Source organism: Tupaia chinensis, unplaced genomic scaffold, assembly GCF_000334495.1.
Source record: "Tupaia chinensis unplaced genomic scaffold, TupChi_1.0 Scaffold000691_1, whole genome shotgun sequence".
NCBI classification, from domain to species: domain Eukaryota; kingdom Metazoa; phylum Chordata; class Mammalia; order Scandentia; family Tupaiidae; genus Tupaia; species Tupaia belangeri.
The window spans coordinates 905,245-923,106 of NW_006160214.1; the positions used below are offsets into that span (position 1 = coordinate 905,245).

The 17,862-nt window shown below is 38.7% G+C and overlaps 1 pseudogene; it reads left to right on the top strand.

Annotated features, from left to right (window-relative positions):
• The first annotated feature begins 15,793 nt into the window (after positions 1–15,793).
• Positions 15,794–15,913, top strand: LOC114010057 (uncharacterized; annotated as a pseudogene).
• Positions 15,914–17,862: the final 1,949 nt, after the last annotated feature.

Sequence of the window (17,862 nt, forward strand, 5' to 3'; positions counted from 1 at the left end):
CAGGAATTTACATATGAATGACTACTAATTTTCCAAGCAAAACTGGATAAAACAGTCTGTGAATAGTAAAGTGTAATGAAAAGGCCTACAAGTAAAGGAACATTATTCATCTGGCCATTCAAGCATCACCATGCTGCTCAAGGTGAGCCCTACTTTCTGTCTGCCTGAAAGAGAGCACTTTCTCTAGTTCACAGTCAGCCCCTGGGGTAATCTGTCATGTCCTAGACCTATAACTGATAGGAACATATGCAAATCCATGCAGAGGTCCAAGGAACAGACACAGGAGGAAGAGACTGGAAGCCTCACACTTTGTGAGAGTTGCTGCCAAGGTATCTAGGACTGCTAATACTGAAGAAATATTTTCAGGATCATGGTAAGTCCTAGCAGGACTAACTGACCATATGGCACTTTCAGAGGAATTAGAAAAAATGTGTTCAAGGCCGATGGTTCACAATTAGTCAGTTCTGCCCTCCACTCCTCCTCCCTATCTCCCAGGGACAGTTAACAATGACTGGAGACATTTCTGATTGTCACAATTAAGAAGGATGCCACCAGGTGGGCAGTTAGCTAGAAATGAGCAGGCAGCCCTAATAGCAGAAGGACATCTGTTACATCAATCATAATTTCAACCAGACATTCTGTGAGAATACCTCTTCCCACCCAACTCCTGCCTCTGGGAAGGTGAGGCAGATCCCATTTTTCTTTTCATTTCTAGCTAATTGCCTACCTACCACACCACTGGCATCTAGTAGATAGAGAACAAGAATGCTACCCAGTATCATAGACTGCATAGGACAGTCCCTCCACTACAAAGAATTATTCATTCTAAAATGTCAAGTTAAGAGATTTTGCCCTGGAAACTGTAGCCTTAAATCAGTATTTCAACCACTTCTTACTGTTTTAATTGAAAGCCCTTAGGTAAGGTACAACTGTTCAACAAGTTCTGCCCTATATGAGCCTAGAGAGGGAAGAAACAGTCAACAGTTTATTCAGGTTTTGTGAGAGGTGTACCATTCAGTGAAAAAGTCTGCCAAGGAGGTTACTGTGTGATGGAGACAATGTACTACCACAATCATATAAACATATTACAAATTGTGATAAGGTTTATGAAGCTATATCAGTTTATATTTTCTAGGAAACCTATTAGTAAAACAGGAGCACAAGAGGTTTACTAGGAGTTAAGTCCTGTGAATGATTAAAGGAAAGGAAGAAGAACTGGATCTTATACATTTCAGATGCTGATGTAGATATGACATTTGTAGAAGGAAAGGTAGGAAACTAAACTGGGCAAGGGGAGTTTAGATTGCAATACAGATTTGATAAATCTTAGTCAACATAATAATAAGATTTGGGGTGGTTCATCAGAGGAATCCTGCAGAAGAACGAGATGGTCATGTACTGGTATCTGCCAGGCAGGAGGCTGCCTGGGAAGAACATGGTCTTGGCTCAAAGACTTTAATAGATATCAAAAACAATGCTGCTAGAGGCTGTCAGCTACCTGCATTTCTCGCAGCCCAGTAATATTGCTATAGAAAGAAATTAGAATTGCAAACTTCCATGGCTTTCACAGAAGGCTAACTGAAAGAAAATAGCAGAAGGATTTTAAGCGAATTTTATTGTTGTTGCAACCCAAAGTAAGAAATATGTTTCACATTGTAATCTAATAGAAAAATATAAAAATACACTTAACATCACCTACCATTACACTGTACAATGCATGATGTTATTCTATCTTTTTTTCTTTTCTTTTTAATTAATAGTTGCCAGAGGGCTCACCTGCTTACCAGAGGCAGACAGAGAGAGGAAGAAAGCCTGTTGTGTTTTGCAAATCACCATGGTTAGGAATTGAACCATGGCCACCCATGTCAGGTCTGGCCCCCTTAACATAAATTTAGTTTTATATTTGGAGATTTTTATGTTCCTATGTAACAATCTGGTGGGACTGGGTAATAGGCAGTGTGCTTGCTATACAGGTCTGAAAATATTGTCATTCCAAGAATGGATTTTGGAGGCAGTTCGAATTCTGAAAAGCAGTTCTTGCCCTCTGTGCATATCTTGGCAATTATCTTTACTTCCATTTTCTTATTAATAAGATAGAATCATTGTGAGGGTTAAATGAAGCAATATTTGTAAAATAGCACATTAAATTTTCAGTAAATGGTAGTTGGAAGGTTTGCAAATTTGAGCCATTTTCTGTAATGACAGATGTCCAGAACACAAATGTGATAAGAGCTAAAATGTAGTCTTTGGATTTGGAAGCAATGAGACCTTGGGAAAAAGAGATTCAATAAGTTAGAAGCTTGATTACAGAGGTATTTCCCTACCCTAAGACAATAAATTATTCATCTTATACAAGTAGGTAGGACATTTCTTTTGAATAACAGGAAAGAAAAAAGGTAGGACTGGTAAAGGTGCACTCTTTTTTTTTTCCTGTGATTTAGAAAGAGAGTTCATTGGTCAAAATTAAGGTAGGAGGCATTGATGTATTTAATACTCCTAATGACTGATCTCTGACAAGAGTAGTTAAAATTTTGAGTAGTTGTTTGTGGAAAATGGAAGAAAACTGACTTGAAAGAAACAGAAAAATTGCTAGAGTGTATTGAGAATCAAGCTAAAGTTGGCATTGAGATTTATAATTGCAACAATTTGTAAGGTTAATCATTAGTCATTTCCAGTAAATTTTGAAAGGCAATAATGTTAATCCAGGTCTAGGGTTATTTGGAAGTGGAGTAGAATGCAAAGGAAGATGACTGGCCTCATGGTACAGAGATTAGGCATTGCACAGAGGAAGCTGGATGTCACATAACCTATCAGGGTTTGAGTCCTGGCCCCAGCAGTGCACACTCAGAATTCTGATGGGATGGAGAATAAGAGGAAAAATGATTTTGGCATGACCAGGCCCCATATTGGGGTGCTTTCTCTTTCTATCTCCTTCCCTACTGCACATGCTTTTTGGAGGAAAAAAAAATGAAGAAAAAGAAGAAGTTAAGGATATAGTTAAGAGAGTGACTGAGATGGAAATTATAGCCATTACATCAACTGCTGGTCCCCAATTGTTTGTTTTTAATTATTTATATATTTAATTTTATTTGTCATTTTTATTATCATTGTTTTAATTTGGCCAGAGAGAGAGAAAAAGGAAAGTGACAAAGCAAGCTGCCAGGTCAGGGACTTAAACCACAGTCAGCCATGTGGAAATCCAGCACCTTAACCACCATACCACCTGCCAGCCCCCTTGAATTGTATTATAATACGTCATTTAGAATGTTCCAAGTGTCTGTTTTCAGTCATATTCTTCAGTGAATAAACCCTTCCTTGCTTACAAAACCCACACCATTAAGTGATAGCTTTGCTGCCCTGGAGGAGAGTCTGACTAGGACTCTTGTAGTTTAGCTCTGATGACATCTTGTGGCTAAATGAGTGCCTATGTTGGGATCCTTTTAATCCCATTTTTGGACACTTCCATTGGGTCTATGTTTTAGCAATTGTAAATAATACTGCAATAAACATGTATGTGCAGATGTCTTTCCTATTGATATTTTCCTATCTTTGGGTAAATACCAAGAAGTACTATTACTGGGTCATATGGAATTTGGGATCTGACTTTTTATGCTCTGTATTCCATCATTGTGCTTTGGAACTGTCCCTGGGTAAATATTTTGTGTGTCAAACTCTGTATCCTTGTGTGCTTATAGATAACCCAACTGCTGACATATGGTGCCAGAAATGGACTAAAAAGGGAGTTGATAAGATGTGTTTTTAGAGCTGGATCATTCTCTGTCTAGCAGACAACATAGAACCTAAACACTCTTGGCAAAGGTGGTGGTTCATTGGTAACCTTTTTTCTTTTTTTTCAACTTTTGTATTGGGAGGACTAGCTGATGACATAGCAGTAACGTTGCTAAACTCTCACATAACTGACCATGGTTCAAATCCCAAATCCAGTGGCTCAAAAATCAAACTGGGAACATGTGCATGCATGCCTAAGATCCCAGGAAGAGAATGAGGGAGAAGGGATTGTGGTGTGACCAGCTCCATTAGGGGTGATTTCTCATTTTCCCTATCACTGTGTTTGTCTCTCTGTGGCAAGTATATGTGTCCTGAGGCAAAACAAAAACAAAACCCAAAATACCTCTTAAAAAATAGTTTGCTATATGGTGTATGTGCTTACTGGAGAGAGACAGAGAAAGAGAAAGAGGGAGGGTCCAGCAAATGGTGTAATGATTAAAGTGTTGAACTCCCACATGGTCAACTGTGACTAGAGTCCCAGACCTGGTGGCTTGAAACTCATGCAGGGTGCATGTCTGTGCATGCCCAGAACCCTGAGAGGAGAATGAAGGAGAAGGGATTGCAGCATGGCTATCCCCATTGAGGGGGGATGATTTCTCACTTCTGTCTCTCTGATGAGCACACATGCCCTCTAGCAAAATTTCTCTTAAAAAAAAGAAAAGGGACCAGCAGTTAGCGTAATGACTATGTCTCTGGACTCCCACATAGTTGACTGCGGTTCGAGTCCCGGACCCGGTGGCTTAAACTCAGTCCGGGTGCGTATGCACGCATGTCCAGAATCCCAAGAGGAGAATGGAGGAGAAGGGATTGCAGCATGGCCATTGCCCCTGGGGGATGATTTCTCGCTTTCTGTCTCTCTGTCTGTCTGGCGAGCGCACGTGTCTTATAGCAAAAACCTCTCCAAAAAAAAAAAAAAAAGAAGAAGAAAAAAGATAAAAAAGAAAGAAAGAAAGAGAAGGAAAGTAGGAAAGTGAAAAATCGCCTCCCAGTGGGGATGGATATGCCACAATTCCTTCTCCATTCTCTCAGGATTTTTGGCACACACACACACACACACACCTGGTGTGATTTTTGAGTCACTGGGTCCAAGACTTAAGCTGGAAAGTCAGCCATGTAGAATCCTGCTGCCTTGACCTCCACACCACCCACCAGCCATCATTGGCAAACTTTTAGTGAATTGGGAGAGTAAATTGTGAGAGAGGAATGTACTAGTGAGTGACACGCATTAAACATTTGAGATTTAGAGGAAAGAGCAGCTATACACAGATAACAAGATTGGATGGCTGGTACTGGTTTGTGGCCTAATATCTGATTTTTATAAATATAATTTTTCTTTTGTACTCAGTCATGCCCGTTCATTTCTGTATTATCTATGGTTGCTTTTGTACTACAATGACAGAATCGAGTAGTTGCCAGAGACTGAACTGGCACATAAATCCCTCTTGCCCTTTACAGAAAATTTTGCCTATTCTTATTTGGGACTGGTAGTCTCTATCATATCTCCATTTAATTTATCTGGTTCCTGCAGAATCCACTGGTTCTTGTAGAATGACTGTGGACCATTGCAACCTTACTTAATGGTATCTCTGATTATACTCATTGTGCTGGTGAGGAATCTTTGTTAGAGTAGATTAATATGGCATCAGTTATAAGACATGTGGCCATTGAGTCAGAATACACATTCTTTTGTATTCCAGTTAGATAAGAGACTAGAAAACAGTTCATATTCATGTGGAATGGATAATAATATTCATTTTGAGATTTGTCTAAGAGCTGTTTTAACTCTGCAGTTTTCTGTCATAATATAGTCTAAAGAGATTTGCACTATGTTGACTATTTGGCATTATGCTGATCAGTTACTTTGATGATATTATGTTGATTTGATTAGATTTTGAAGAGATGGCTAACACAGTGCAGGCATAGGTAAGACATGTGCTCTAGAGTATTGAAAACAAACCCTATGAAGATTTAAGTGCTTTCTACATTTATTAATATATTAAGGGCTTATTGATCAGGGTGTGCCTGAATGTCTCTTCCAAAGTTTAAGATAAATTTTTGAGTCTTATATTTGCTAAGTTTAAAATAAGCATAATAAGTAGCATGCCTCAGGATATTTTTTCAGCTCATATACTGCTGGGTAACATAAATGACTACTCACTTTACATGGGATCCTAAACAAGAAGGAGCTCAGCAACAGGCCCAGGCTGTTTTCCAAGCACAATTGGCATCATACAATTTGGCAGACTCTATTACATTGAAAGAGTTAGTGGTATAATATGATGTTGTGTGGTTTGCAGCAAGTCAGTGAACAAATCATAATGTTAGCCCCTGGGTTCTTTTTCTTCTTTTCTCTTCTACCTCTCTTGTATCTTCTCCTTCTTTCTTTTTCTTTTTCTTTTTGTTTTAAGGTTTTTGCCATGGGATGCATGCACTTACTGGAGAAAAACAGATGGAGAAAGTGAGAAATCACCCCAGAGGCTCGCTGCAATCCTTCTCCATCCATTCTCCTTTCAGGATTTTGAGCATGCAAACACACACACCCAGTATGATTTTCAAGACACCAGGTCTGGGACTAAAACTATGGTTGGCCATGTGGGAGTCCAGTGCCCAAACTACCACACCACCTGCTGTCCCTCCTTGTTTCTTTTTTATGCTAGAAGATGTATGCATGCGAGAGAGAGAGAGAGGAGAGAGAGAGAGAGAAAGAGAAAGAGAGAGAGAAAGTAAAAGAAGCTCCCAATAGGGCCTTGTCAGAAAGCAATCTTTTTTTCTATAATTCTCCATCCTGTCAGGATCTGGGTATATGTGCACCTGGCATGTTTTACAAGCCTTTGGAGCTACCACTGAAGCCCTAGTCAGCCTTGTGGGATCTGGCTTCCTATGTACTGTGCCTAATTGCTGCACTGTGGGGTCAATTCCCTCTTGGGTTCTGGAGAAAGGCAATGGCTTTCAGTGGAGAATGAAATGCCTTTTAATGTGCTCCTGGGCCTTGGTAGAGACAAGATGCCTGGCAACATAGCATCAACAAACTATGTATATAGAAATTCCCATCATGAGCGGGGTCTTGTCAGACTTGTCAAATAATAAGGGCAGGCAGGCCCAGGTGGAAGCAGTACATTTGAGAACAAGTACAAGCATGACCAAGGTGTGCAAACAAGCTTCATGAGTAGATATCCTAGACCTCCATGGCCCCTGTTACTATTAATGTCCTTCTTTCAGCTCATGCCTATGATTTAATAGAGTATAATCTATCTAAAGGATAAAGAAAAAGATTAAAGTTTATTTTATGGACTGATCAGCTCAGTGTGTAGATGAAGTAAAAACTACAAAAAAAATTTTTTTTTTTTTTGGAGAGATTTTCACTATAGGGCGCGTGCGCTCGCTAGACAGACAGAGAGAGACATAGAGACAGAAAGCGAGAAATCATCCCCCAGGGGGGATGGCCACGCCGTAATCCCTTCTCCTCCATTCTCTCGGGATCTTGGGCACGCACGCACACGCGCCCGGCATGAGTTTTAAGCCACCGGGTCCGGGACGCGAACCACGGTCGACTATGTGGGAGTCCAGTGACATAGCCATTACGCTAACTGCTGGTTCCCCCCCCCAAAAAAATTTTTTTAAGAAAGTAAAACATAGCTTCATTGGGACTAACAGGTGGCGGGGTGGTTAAGGGTGTCGGAATCTCACGTGGCCAACCATGGTTCAAGTCCCAGACCTGGTGGCTTGCTCTCTCACTTTTTCCCTCTCTGTGTCTCTCTCTGGTCAAATTAAAATAAATAAAGTTAAATAAAATAATTCTTTTAAAAAATTAAGAAAGATAGCCTAATTTAAAAGTTGCCTTGAAAGACAGAAGGTGAAGGGGAAAGGGAGAGAGAGAAAGGCAGAGAGACAGTGATAAGTATTTAGACAGGATCTTTCTGTGTTTTGAGCCTCCTGCCCTAGTCTCCTAATTAACTAGGATTAGCACATGCAACCATATCGAATATGCTAGCTTCCAGCCTCCCAAGTGGTGGTGCTGCCTGTACACCACACTGCTGGACCTGAGGTGTTATTTTGATGGTAACAGAAAGTGGTTTCCAGAAAAACAAAATAGGTTGGAACTTTCTGACCAGGTTTTTATCTACAAAAACATAAATACAGAGGTAAAGAGAAAATCATATAAAAACAAAGAATCCAGATCTTAAAATCAGAAAGAAATCCGACAGCTTAAATCTCTTTACATTCTTGGCCCTTCTATATGGGCACTGTGGAAGAAAAAAATATGCCAGAGTACATGTGTGCTTGCCAGAGAGAGACAGAGAGAGAAAGAGAGGAAAGTGAGAAAGCAACCCCCTCTCTCTATAGGAAATGATCCTGTTGTAATCCCTTTACTCTTTCTTTCCCCTTTCAGGTTAGTCATGAACACATACACACTACATGTTTTTAAAGCTGCTGGATTTGGGATTTGAACTGCAGGTCAGTCATGTGGGATTCAGCTGTCTTTTTTATTTTATTTTTTTTATAGACCACAGATTAGTTTATTTTTAACACCCATCATGCCATGAATTCATAGGGAATAGGTTTCAGTAGCTCAGGCTCCTTTCCATTGGTTCTCACAAATTGTGCTTCTCTGGGTGGAGCAGGCTGGCGCTTTAGTTGAACCCAGGTACCTTTCTCTTTGGCTTCTTTCTTTTTCTGGTCATTTTCCTTCACAAATTTTAGGAAGCTATCTCTGCTCTTAGTATGTTTAATATGCTCAATACGCACATTGATTCTCTTGGCAAGAATCTTGCCCTTAACTTGTTTGTTCACAACAATGCCAACAGCATGCTGGGTAACATTGTAGACTCTTCCAGTTTTGCCATGGTAACATTTGTGGGGCATTCCTTTTTGAACAGTACCCATTCCCTTAATGTCTACAATATCACCTTTCTTGTGGATTCGCGTATATGTCGCCAAAGGAACCACTCCATGTTTTCTAAAAGGCCTAGAGAACATATATCGGGTGCCTCTCCTCTTTCCCTTTGTGTTCGTCATTTTGGTTAATTACTGGAAGATGGCAGTTCTGGCCAAAAGGACGGATTCAGCTGTCTTAACCACCATGCCATGGGCTAGCTAGCTCATGTGTGTCTTTTCTATTGTTAATTATTTTCTAGAATTTTCTTCCAAGGCTGAATTGAAGATGCTATGATATATATTTTCTCTTACAAAGCAGTTCCTGGTTGATTAAAAGATAATTCAAACTGATTATTACTGTTATTATTAATTTTGCTTTTCCCCATAAATGGATATACATACACACACGAAAAATGTATGTGGGCCTGCCTCACAGTGCAGTGGTAAGGCACTGTGTGGAAGGAGGCAGATCCTGTATGCCAACTGCAGTTTGAATTCCAGCCTCTGTGGCTTGAAATACATGCCAGGCATGTGTGTGTGTTCATGCCCAGAATCCTGATGAGAAAGAGGAAGAGAGGAAAGGGGACTTTGTAGCCTGTCCAGGCCCCACTAAGGGACACTTTCTTTATCTTGTCTATGACATATATGTGCACACTCTGACAAGAAACAAACAAACAAAAACAAAAAAATTTAAAGGTTTGTGAAAGAAGTTTCTCATGAAGGTATTATAAAATGAACAATTCACTTTAATCCAAGAATTTGCTAGAACTCAGAAGCAGCAGTGGAGTTTAACAGGCTTCCACTAGATGGCAAGCACCCTCTTTCAGTTTCTCAGTGGCATCAATCTAAAAATTGCTGCTACTTAAAACTGACATCTTTGCAGGAGACAGCTGCACTTGTATCAAGAAATGATAAAGACACTGATTCACAAATCTAGCCAAATTTAGAATCAAGTTACTCAAACTGAAATTGAAAATATATTGTGACTTTTAAAAGTTTTATTTGAAGAATGTATATTCTTTCATTCACTTGACAAACACTAAATACTTCATATATGTTTTTCATACTTTGTCTTATTTACTAACCCCAACAATGAGATTAGATATTTTTATCAGTCTCATGATAGAGATTGGGAAATTTTTTTTTTTTTTTTGGAGAGGTTTTCACTATAGGGCACGTGCGCTCGCCAGACAGACAGAGAGAGACATAGAGACAGAAAGCGAGAAATTACCCCCCAGAGGGGATGGTCATGCCGCAATCCCTTCTCCTCCATTCTCCTCTCGGGATCTTGGGCACGCACGCACACGTGTCCGGCGTGAGTTTAAGTCACCGGGTCCGGGATGCGAACCACAGTCAACTACCTGGGAGTCCAATGACATAGCCATTACGCTAACTGCTGGTTCCCAGGGAAAAAAAATTTTTGAGAGATTTTTGCTATAGGGCTCATGCACGCTCCAGAAAGACAGAGATAGAGAGACAGAGACACAAAGAGACAGAAAGTGAGAAATTCCTCCTCTGGGGAGAGGGCCATGTGGCAATACCTTCTCTTCCTTTCTCCTTTAAGGTTTTACACATGCGTTGGGACCAGCATTTAGCGTAATGGCTGTGTCGCTGGACTCCCACATAGTCGGCTGCGATTCGATTCCTGGACCTGGTGGCTTGAATTCACTACGGGTGTGTGTGCATGCGTGCCCAGGATCCCAAGAGGAGAATGGAGGAGAAGGGATTGGGCGTGGCCATCCCCCCTGGGGGATGATTTCTTGCTTTCTGTCTCTCTGTCTCTGTCTGTCTGTCTGGTGAGCGCATGTGCCCTATAGCAAAAACCTCTCCCCCCCCCCCCAAAAAAAAAGATTTTACACATGCACACGTGCCTGACATGAGTTTCAAGTCACTGGGTCCCAGGACTATAATCGCAGTTGACCATGTGAGAATCGAGAGCCTTAACTGCTACAGCAACTGCTGTGCCCAAGATTGGGAAATTGAGGCTTACAAAAATTAAATATTTTTTTAGTCCAACCACAAAGGTTTAATCCTACACAATTTGTCCCAGAACCTGTTCTTTTATCCACTGTATCTTAGTGCCTACCATGAATAAATTATGGTAAATCATCTTACTGTGTTCTAGCACAATGTTTGGCACATAGTAATGTTTAAAAGTATTAGTTATTATTGTCATCTTCTAGACATTAGGAGGGTTAAATCTTGTGGCATAACCTTTATGAAAGACTTTGTATAAAAAAATGATTTCAAAACACAATAGTGAAAGTAGTACCTGTACAATGTTGTCTATTGTAAGCACACACAAGATGAAGCGAAAAACTCTGCACGTGTACTACAGAGAAAGACGGTGCTAGACAAAGACAAGGAGAGTAAGATACCTCCATGTGAAAGACAGATGAGGAAACCATCTGTGAGAAATCATAACTACAGTAACAGAATCTGTTTCCTGGTGAGTGCTTCTGGCTGTAGAAGAATTTTATATAAATATAAATTCAATACAATAAAAGTTTAAAGATAAGAATATAAAATAACCGAATGAAATAAAAAGGCAAGTGCAAGGTTAAGGAAACTCACTTAAATGTCAAACAACATTTTCAACCTAATAGATACATGAAAAGAATAAGGAACAGAAGAAGCATGGATAAAATGCAAATTAATGTGATAGTGAAAAAGCATAAGATCACAGCAAATGCAAAGGAAGATGCAGATGAAAGCAATTTGGAAGAGACTGACAGACGTGAATGAATGACAAAACAATTGATACCTCTGAAATGGAAAGCAGATGGTGAGAAAAAGTAGTCAGTGATATAATAATGGAAAATTAATAAAGTGCAGCTTCTAACCAGATAAATTGATACTGAATTATCCACATTGAGAAATGCCTTGCTTGTTATTGAGCTTCAAGGACTTAAAAAAATTCTTTAGACATCAAGCATATGAAGAAAGTTATGTAAAAAGAGGAAAATGTAAGCCTTTGTCAGACTTTTTATAGAAATATTTAGTGCTGAAAGAAGTAGAGATGCCTACTACATTTGTAGAAAGAAAAATCCACCCATGTTATTAGTCAAATATAAAGGATTCAGGGAATAAACATTTAGAAAAAGTACACAGTGACTGTGTCTGTGAATATGGTTTGCACTGTTTCTGACAAATCTTCTAGCTCAGTAAGAGGCATTCGAAAGAGACTTAGAGTGAATGGACATCCAAAGAGGAGATTGTGAGTCAGTCAAAGGTAACCTGATTTAGTACTGTAATTGTCAGATATAAACATATATTACATATATATATATGTATATATATTTCCCCTTACCACTGAAGTAAACATTTTAAATAAATGACATCATGGTTTACTTTGAAAGCAAAACAAAACAAAAAAGCACCAAACTCTTAACAAATGGAGCCCAGCTAATCAAAAAATTAATTAAAAAAAATCAAAACCCAGGAAAGGAGATATATCATTTCATGAAAGGAGTAAGTGGTTGTAGTGTACTACATGGTGAGGTTACTAAGATAAGTAAGCATTTTTGCCTCACTTTGCTTAGTGAAAGATTCAGAGATGTCAGTCAAATTGAGTAAAAGAGTAAATTCTAATACATTGTTAGAATAAAGGAAAGAGCAATCCTAGAGATTTGGAGGATGAGACCCCCACCCCAGAAGATAAGAGGGAAGTGGCAGTATCATGTTAGAAAGGAAGAACACAGTGCAGAGACTTAGTGATTTATGTTGGCACTGTGGACTGGGAGTATAGTGGGCATACAGTAGTGTCAGAATCTGAGCCAGCAGGTGGTGTGTGGGTTAAGGCTCTGGACTCTCACATGGCTGACTCTGATTTGAGTCCCAGACTTGGCAGCTTGCTTTCTCACTTTCTCTCTCCCTCTCTTTCTCTCTTCTCTTTATTAAGTGCATGTACCCTATAGCAAATTAAAATAATAATAATAAATGAAATAAAATAAACAATTCCTTTCAAAAAAGTGTCAGAATCTGAGCCTGGAAAGTCATAGTAGTTCTTATGAAAGGACTTATGTACTTGCTAAGAAATTTGGTCTTAATCCTGTTGACACGAAGGGTTTTAATTTGGGAAATGACTAATTTTTGTTTTTAAAATAATTGTCACTAGGGGGTAGGAAAGGGAAGGAGAAAATGGGGGTTAGTTCATTGATAAAAAGTTTTATTACGCAAGATAAATAAATTCTGGAGATCTGACATACAACATAGTTTTTGTAGTTAACAATATAATATTGTGTGCTTAAAAATTTGTTAAAGGGGCCAGTAGGTGGTGTAGTGGTTAAGACACTGGACTCCCACAAGACTGTGGTTTGAGTTGCAGACTTGGTGGCTTGCTTTCTTACTTTACCTCTCTTTCTCTCTCTAGTCAAGTTTAAAATAATAATAATAATGATGATGGATAAAGTTAAATAAAAGAATTCTTTTTTTTTGGAGAGATTTTCACTGTAGGGCACGTGCGCTCGCCAGACAGACAGAGAGAGACATAGAGCGAGAAATCACCCCCCAGGGGGGATGGTCACGCCGCAATCCCTTCTCCTCCATTCTCCTCTCGGGATCTTGGGCACACACGCACACGTGCCCGGCGTGAGTTTTAAGCCACCGGGTCCGGGACACGAACCGCGGTCGACTACGTGGGAGTCCAGCGACATAGCCATTACACTAACTGCTGGTTCCCAATAAAAGAATTCTTTAAAAAATTGTTAAGAGGGTAGGTCTTGGGGTAGCAAGTGGCATGGAGGCTAAGGTGACTGGACTCCACATGGCTGACTCTGCGGTCAAGTCCTGGGCCTGGCAGCTGGAAAAATCACACCAGGCACACGTGCTTGCATGCCCCAAATCCTGAGAGAATAGAGGAGAGAGGATTGTGGCAAGACCCTCCCCCCTGGGGAGTGCTTTCTTACTTTCACTGTCTGTCTCTTTCTCTGGTGAGCACACACACTCTATAACAAATCAAAAAAAAAAAGTGTATATTTCAGGTTAAGTGTTCTTACTATAAAACAAAACACACAAAGAGAAACAAGGAAACTTTGGAGGTAATAGATTTGTTTACTATCTTTAATTGTGATGATGGTATCATGGGTGTATGCATATGTTTAAACTCAACATTTTTTGGTATGTTAATTATATCACAATAAAACAGGTTAAAAAAATCACTCTGGCAATAAACTTGAAGAGATCAAATTAATTTGTACAAAATCCTGAAGTGGTCATTTGCTTGAGGTTGTTTGGGAGCAGATTTATCCAGAGATAAAACAGGCTTCTCACAACATATAGGCAGGGTAGGCAGAAAGACAACAGAGCCTGTCTAATGATTCTCTATAATGCTGTCATGCCCATATGCATTCTGCACAATTCTATTTCCTATTTCAAATGAAACTTTGCATTTTGCATTGCAATTTTCTCTTTGTCTTGGTCTTAGCTGTACTTTTTTGATTTTTTTATAGTTACTTCATTTTGTCATATTTAGTAGTATCTCTTTCAACTACAGTTTTCATGTAACTCTAATTTTTTGCCACTACAATCAGTTATTTGTTCATTATTTGACAAATTTGTATGGTATTTTATTCCAGTTAATTTAAAAGGAATGCAAGACTCAATAATACATCTGCTATTAATATATTTTAGTTATTTATATAGGAGTGCAAGATTCTAGATATGGAAGATCAAATCTAGAGGAGATTTTTGAAGTTGACTATCACAGTATTTCTCAAACTTTAAAGTGCATATCAATCACTTGGGATTCTGTTAAAAATGGAGATTAAAATTTAGGAAGTAGGGGTAGGACCTGAGATTCTGCACTTTTAATAAGCTTCTATATGAGCCCAGTGCTACTTGTCTATAAACCATACTTTGATAGCAAGGTACATATGAAAATATCCAAATATCCCATTCCTATAGTTATGTAATAAATATTTGCTATTTAAAATTTTTCTTGGGCTAGCTGGTGGCATGGTGGTTAAGGTGACTGGATCCTACATAGCTAACTATACAGTTCAAGTCTTAGACCCAGCAACTTCAAAAACATGCCAGGCATATACATGTGTTTGTGTACCCAAAATCCCAAGAGGAGAATAGAGGAAAAGAAATTGCAGTGTGACTATCCCCATCTTGGGGTAATTTCTCACTTTCTCTCTCTCTCTCTGTCTCCAATGAGTTCATGTACCCTATAGCAAAATTCTGAAAAAAATAGAAAAGAATAAAAAGTAGCTGTATGGCTCTATCTTACACATTGGTCATGACTTAAGAAGCTCAGAATATGCTACTGATACAGTGTGCCATTTAAATTAAAAATAGACCACTCACTTATGAGTATTAAATCTGTTTTTTTTTAAATTATTTTATTCAACTTCATTTGTTTTACTTATTTATTTTATTTTAATTTGACCAGAAAGGGACACTGTGAAAGAGAGAGAGGGAAAGTGAGAAAGCATGATGCCAAGTCTGGTACTCAAACTGTAGTTGGTCATGTGGGAGTCTAGCACCCTCAACCACCACGCCACCTACTGACCCCTTGAATCTTTTTTTTCCCTCAAGAACTATTCTCTTTCTTTCTTTCTTTCTTTCTTTCTTTCTTTCTTTCTTTCTTTCTTTCTTTCTTTCTTTCTTTCTTTTCCTTCCTTCCTTCCTTCCTTCCTTCCTTCCTTCCTTCCTTCCTTCTCTTCTTCCTAGTTTACTAGATAGGGGGAGAGAGAGAGAAGGCTGTAAAGCAAGCTGCCAGGTCTAGGACTTGAACCGTGGTTGGCCATGTGAGAGTCCATCACCCTTAACCACCATGCCACCTGCTGGCCCAAATGTGTTTTTTATATGAAGTATATTGATACTAATTCTACTAAGTTAAGTCATTTTTTAAATATCGCAGTGCCCTGAGTTGATGTCATTCTCTAGTGGCAAGAGTTATCATTGTTAGGGATAATCCCAAGTAGTTACTTACGAGCCTAGCGGTCACTTTCTTTCCCAAGGTAAAGTAAAACTAGAACTTTTACTGAATTATAGTTTTCTTGGGGCACTTATGGAAAATAACTCAGTATGTTCTAAAAATAGTTAGTTATATGACTTCATTAATTTAAAATTCATTTGGAAGGGAGAAAACACTTGAATTTTACATTTTAAAAAAATAGAAAAGAGCTTTGCGCAGTGGCAGTATCGTAACCAATGAGGTTTATCCGAGGCATGATTATTGCTAATTGAAAAAAATAGAAAAGAAAGAAAAAGAATAAAAAATTTTAGCTATATATATCTAAATTCAGATCTAATTTGTATTAGATTCTAACAGCAGTCTGGGTTAAATTTAAAACTTTCTAAAGCATAAAAAATATGAAAAGTAGATTTAATTAGTGATAAACATTTTGTTACCCAAGTGAGTAGCTACTACTTTGGTTAAAAATAGCTTTAGGCTAGTGTTTGAAATTCATTTTTTGACATGCTTGTAATTTAGCATAATTTTAGCACAGTATTCTCATCTTTGATAAAAGAACTTATTTTGGCTGGAGTCACTTGTTTTACTCCACGTTTCTGTTGCTAGCAAATGAATACCACACTGGGTAATTTATGAAGAGCAGAGGCTTATTTAGTTCATTATTTTGGAGATCCAAGGTCAAGGAGCCACGCCACATTTGGTGAGGGTCTTCTTGGTGGGGACATTGCAGAATCCTGTGGCAAAAAGCATTTTAGCACAATCTCTAGATTATAAAGTCCATTTACATTTTAAAGGCTTCAGTAAAGTGTAAACCTGAGATCTTAGTTATATCCTCCACCTTTCAGGATTAACTTCCAAAAGGCCTGCTTTACTTTATGTTGAACAGTGATGCTACAAAGAATTATAGCTTTTACAATGTGATCTCAGCTTTTTCTTCAACCTAGTGTTCTTGAGTTCATGATGTAAAAATATGAGATAGCTACTCAGTTACCTGAATTGTTTTAAATGAACCAGTGTAAAACCTTGACAAACGGTTTGTAACTTCCCCTCTTTTTGCCCTTCTTTTTGCTAGATAAACCAACATACTTGGTCACCATTCAGATGAGCACATGGCTTGAGAACCAGACTTTGTTCATCTAGGTGATTTGTCCTAAACCCTGGCCCAAATATGCCTCAGTTTTCTTTTTAGGTTGACAGTCTCAAAGTGGCACAAGGCATTGTATGGCAGAACAGAGCCAGGCTGAGTGTGCTCGTCAGAGAGAGAGAGAGAGAGAGAGAGAGAGAGAGAGAGTGAGAGAATGAGAAAGCACCCCTTGGGAGAGACGGCCATGACGAAATCCCTTCTCCTCCATAGTCCTCTTGCATTCATGCACCTACTCACACTTACTCAGCATATTTTTCATGCTGCCAGGTCCCGGACTTGAACCGCAGAGTCAGCCATGAGGGATCCAGCCACCTTAACCACCATGTCACTCACTGGCCCTGTTTGTGCCTTTTACCATACTGAAAAAGGCATTAGAATAGTGTAAATAGTGCACAATTTTTTCTATTAGTGTCCAGGTTGCCCTCTCTCTGCTGGCATGTGTTGTTCAGGCAATAAGAGCCACACGGTTTATGATGTGAAAGAATGTTATTTTGGCTTTATGAGTTCTTTTTCTTTTCTTTTTTTCTTTTTTTTCCTTTTTTGTCTCTGAACATCTGCAACTCCCTCAGGATTGTGCTTTGCACTAAAAATAAAACAACTATAACTTGTGATTCACCTCGTATTCACTGAGTCAGGATTATAGATTCTAGAGAAGATTCAGTGACATAGGAGAGTTGTAAAAATGGAAATAAAATTGCTGAATCTCAAATGAATTTAGAAGATAATCACAGTAACTTGTGCATGCTAAAAATCAAGCCTAATATCTAGAAACTTTGACTTCTAGATTTTTACATGAGGAAATCATTTTAATGTTATATTGTTACAATCTCGTGATTACCTGAAACCCTTAGAGACCCTTTATATGGAGCTGTTCACCACTGATGTTTGCATGAGAAATGATAAGTATTAGAGTTTATGTTAAAAAGAAATCAGCAGATTGTATCTACCTGAAATCAGTCTCACTAATGGAAATATTTTAAATAAATTCTCAGTACAATTCAGTCAGCATTGTGTAAAGAAGGAATTAAAAACTCAGGGTAGGATACTACTAGCTAGTATAGGTTTATAAACAACTAAAATAGAAGCACTCTCCTGGCAGAAAACTTTCTCCTACAATTCAAAAATTTCTTCT